The following is a 4,656-nucleotide window of genomic DNA, read 5'->3' as shown; positions in this document are numbered from 1 at the left end:
CGTTTTTTGTTTTTTGTTTTTTGAGAGAGGGTTTTTCTATGTAGACCTGGCTGTCCTGGAACCCACTCTGGAGATCATGCAGGCTTTGAATTCACAGAGATCTGCCTGCTTTGGCCTGCTGAGTCCTGGGGATTGAAGGCGGGTGTAAGTACTGACTGCCAATTTTTTTTATTTTTTTTAAAGACAGGGTCTCTCTGTCCTGTGGGCTTAAAGGTGTGTGCCACCACAGTCTCACCACACGCCCCAGTTTTTTGTTACTGTTTACAGGATGGATGTGTCTGTCTGCAGAGGGGAAAGCCTTTGGATAATAAGATTCAATTAGGCAGGCAAGGTAAGGTGGGGCCTCTGTTTGCCTGGTGGCTTTATAAGAGAGACAGACACAGACTGACACTTACAGACACAGATTGACACAGACAGAGATCGTACCTTCTATACCAGCTCTTGGATTTCCAGCCTTCAAACCGACAAGAGCTAAGTAGACTCCATTTTGACTTTCTCAAGTAAAATGTTCTTCATTTCACGGCTCCTGGCCAGGTGTCAGACCTTTTGGGACTGGTTAAGAGGGAAAGGAAGGAAGAGTCTGGAGCTGCAGGCTACTGTAAGATCAGCCTCCAGTGCAGGCGAGGGCTGCGAGGGCTGCGAGGGCTCCGAGACCCAGAAGGCCACTGGGAACGCGTCCTCTGAAGATCGTGCAGATGAGGTTTGTGATGGAGAGGAGAATTCTCTAGGGAACTGGAGTAGAAGCCATCCTTGCTTCCCTGTGGCAAGGAGTTTGGCTTCCTTGTGTCCCTGTCCAGAGGCATGTTGGAAGTCTGAACTTCCAAGTGATAATCCAGAGTACCTAGCAGAGGAGATCGACAAACAGCAAACTGCCCAGGCTGCTGCTTGGCTGCTCTTAGTGGCTTATGGTCAGATGAGAGAGCAAAGGGATCGTTTGAAGACAAAGCTTATTAAAAAGAAAATGGAGCGGCATAGGCAGAGGAGGAGCCACCGGGATCGAAAGAGGAAAGACTTTCCAGAAGAAGCCCAGGCCAAGGAGATTAAAGCTGATAAACAGAGATTGCCTGTGTTGAATGCTGGCACTGAGAAGGATTTCTCGAGGGAATCCCAGGAAAGATCTGAAAAGCTGCCTGGGGACCCCAGTTTGCTGGTAAAGATATCCTTGAGTTCAATCATGGTTCCGGGGGCTCCAGATGCAGCCTTTCCAAGCAGCATGGATTTGCAGTGTCACAGCTGTGCCTGGGCTTGTGAAGGCACTGAGAACAAAAGTACAGAGTCCCGGCTTTCACCACGGCTGAAGGGGACACCCAGTAAGTCCAGGAAGAAGACTGCCTTCCGGTTGGAGTATCTGTGGAACGGGTCTGAGATGAGAATGTCGAGCCCAAGAAGAAGAGCCCAGACTGAGAAGACTGAAGCAGGGGAGGCATCCAGCAAAGCCCCACAGGAGAGAAGGTAGCTTTGAGGGCTGGGGTTGTTGTTGGCTCCATTGGCTTGGCTCTGCTTCCCCCTTGAGTTCATTAACAATTAGACCATCCCTTCATCTGTCGAACCCTGTATCTTAGAAGAGTGTAACTTGTTTCCATAACCCAGGGTCACCACTAGAAGAGATTGTTGATAACTATCTCAGATGAGCCTTATGAACCTAGGCTGGGATAAATTAAGACTTTAGGATTATTCAATGAGATTTTTGTTTGTGAGAAGGATATGAGTTTAGGAGCCAGTAAGAACTGGGAGTTGGATGCTGGGATTTGTTCCCTGAACTCAATGCAGGCATTTTTTTTTCCCTCTAATCTGCACTAATGGCAGTAAGTCTCTGGTGTCTAGAAAAGGACCTTTGGGAAATGATTTATTCAGATCTTAGACTAGAGACCTAATGACAGAATCCTAGTAGTATTGCTAGAGGGAGGGAGAAGAGACTCTAGACACAGTAATGTAAGTCTTCCCAACAAGGTTATGCACTGCCCAAACCAATGAACTCTGGATTCCTAGCATCTCAAACTGTCAGCTAAATTTACTTACCGTGTGTATAATGGCCAGCTTCCACTCTCTTGTTACATTGATGTTCTCACGTGTATTTTTAGTGAAGTTTGGTATAAGTACTCAAATGGAATTGTTCACATAGGGCCTATTTTCATTTTTGTGTTTTGAGACAGGGTCTAAACAAAGCCATGACTATCCTGGAACCCACTATGTAGACTAGGCTGACCTTGAACTCTCAGAGAGATCCTGTTTGTTTTTCCAAGTACTGAGATTAAAGGTGTACATGACTGCATCCCTGTTGTGGGCCCTTTGTTAACAGTAAAGGATTTCTTCACTATTTTCTGTATGCCACAGAAAAGTCTGAAGATATGCTTTTTTTATTTATTTATTTTTTTTTTTGGTTTGGTTGGTGTTGTTTATTAAGACAGGGTTTCTTTGTGTAGCCCTGGCTTTCCTGGGATGCTCAGTGGACCAAGCTGGCCTTGAACTCAGAGATCTACCTGCTTCTGCCTTCCAAGTACTGAGGCTAAAGGCATGTACCACCCCTGTCCAGCTTGTGTATTTTGGAGATGCCATATATACATAGCAAGACTGAGCCTGTGTGTGGTAATGCCAGCCCTTAATCCCAGCATCAAGGCAGAGGCAGAAGGCTCTTTGAGTTTTAAACCAGCCTAGTCCACATAGCCAGTTCCAGAAAAGCCAGTGCTACACAGAGACCCTGGCTCAACACATAGTCCCTAGACAAACCTGTGCTGGCCATGAACCCATTACATAGTCAAGGGTGGTCTTAAATTTGGACCCTCCCAATTTCTGAGAAATGGGATTCCAGGCATCTTCCAGTCTTAGGCAGTGCTGTGGATTAAGTCTAGAGGGCTAGGCAAGCACCCTGCCAATGGAGCCCCATCCTTTAATCCCTAGATGATACACTGTTAAGATGAAAAAGGATGAAAAACAATAAGGAAATTTGGAATCAATGCTAAGAAAGACTTCTGGGCAATCAGTGGCAGTACTCAGAAAGTCTACTCAGTCTGAATTTTCCTTTGGAGGGTGTGGCTACACCTTCAATTCCTAAGGAACATCATTCACCTTTCTAATGTGTGTACAGTGGCTACATTGTGATGCCATTGTTCTAACTGTATGTGTGGTTCTAGTCATTTAGCTAAGATCCCCTCAAATTGTCCAATGTTGGTTTCCCATCATGGGTTCAACCACAGTTGAACTTAAATTCAAGCTGGCTGAGAACACCTTCTCTAGCTCTTTGTTCTTACCAACTTGTCACCTACTTGATAGAGATAGCAGCTCTCTCTCTGTAGGGAATCTGTGGCCCTCAAAGGACCAGCCTGCATGTGAGGCTATGTTGAATATGTGATTTTATACTTTCAGACTAGCCTTGCATAATATAATTGCCATTTTCTCAGGGTCATTACTGCCTGTAGTAGCCTGATGATCTTTTTTGTTTTTTATTTCCTTGTTTAGCATCAAGATGACCTGATTTCACCACAAGCCTGGATTGCTGTCTATGCATGTATCTGTGGATCTACACATATGCACCCATAATAAAACTGCATATATTTTTTGCCCTTGGTTTCATTCTTTGTGTATTTGAACTTTGTATTAAAAATGCTTTAGTGTTCATCATATATATATATACATGTATATCTGTGTGTGCATGTGGGCATAAGTGTAGAAGTCTGAAGAAGCTAGAAGAGACTTGCAGCCTGCTCCCCTAGCATAGCTGTGGCCATTTTCTTCCATGTGTGCTAGTCATTTCATATTGTTATTGATGCAGGTAAAATAGCTTAACTCAGAGCAGAGTCTAGCTGACCACATACCCTGTTATGTTCTTCTGTGTGTTCTGAGGTTTTGTTAATCTTTTTTTTTTTTTAAAGATTTATTTATTTCTGTATGTGTGTATACTGTAGCTGTACAGATGATTGTGAGTCTTCATGTGGTTGTTGGGAACTGAATTTTTAGAACCTCTGCTCACTCCGATCAACTCCCCTCTCTCAGGTACACTGTAGCTGTCTTCAGAGGTGCCAGAATAGGGTGTCAGATCTCATTACGGGTGGTTGTGGCCACCATGTGGTTGCTGGGATTTGAACTCAGGACCTTTGGAAGAGCAGTCAATGCTCTTACCCACTGAGTCATCTCACCAGCCCGGTTTTGTTAATCTTAAGATATTCCATAACTATAAGTTCTACTTAGGACTCATGAAATCAGAGGTCAGTTTAAAATGTTCTGTCCTAACTGTCAAAATATTTTGAATCAACAACAACTTAACTTAGTACAACAGCCATTTAAAGTGAAGGCCAGCCAGGTGGTATTGGCACACGCCTTTTTACCCAGCACTCAGGAGGCAGAGGCAGGCGGATTTCTGAGTTCGAGGCCAGCCTGGTCTACAGAGTGAGTTCCAGGACAGCCAGAGTTACGCAGAGAAACCCTATTTCAAAAAAAAAGACAAGGCCTTGCATTGCTCCAGCTGGCTTCCAAGTCAGTATATAGTTGAGGATGACCTTGAACTCACGACTCCTAGTTTTCACCTGAAAACTGCTGAGATTTCAGTCTGCCGTCTCACATTTGGATCACAGCAGCTGTGTAAAGTAGGAAATGTTAGGACCTTTTCTCAGGTGAGAATATGGAACTCGACAGTCAAGAGTGAGAAACCCTGTCTTGAAA

At 44.4% G+C, this 4,656-nt stretch overlaps 1 long non-coding RNA gene across 1 annotated transcript; it reads left to right on the top strand.

Annotated features, from left to right (window-relative positions):
- The first annotated feature begins 1,093 nt into the window (after positions 1 to 1,093).
- On the top strand, positions 1,094 to 3,558 carry LOC110294001. The gene is made up of 2 exons (XR_002377909.1): positions 1,094 to 1,452; positions 3,457 to 3,558. It is a non-coding gene; the product is annotated as an uncharacterized LOC110294001 (long non-coding RNA).
- Positions 3,559 to 4,656: the final 1,098 nt, after the last annotated feature.

Source organism: Mus caroli, chromosome 5 (assembly GCF_900094665.2).
Source record: "Mus caroli chromosome 5, CAROLI_EIJ_v1.1, whole genome shotgun sequence".
Lineage (NCBI taxonomy): Eukaryota > Metazoa > Chordata > Mammalia > Rodentia > Muridae > Mus > Mus caroli.
The sequence above is the reverse complement of the archived record's forward strand: the minus strand, read 5'-3'. Positions and strand labels throughout refer to the sequence as shown.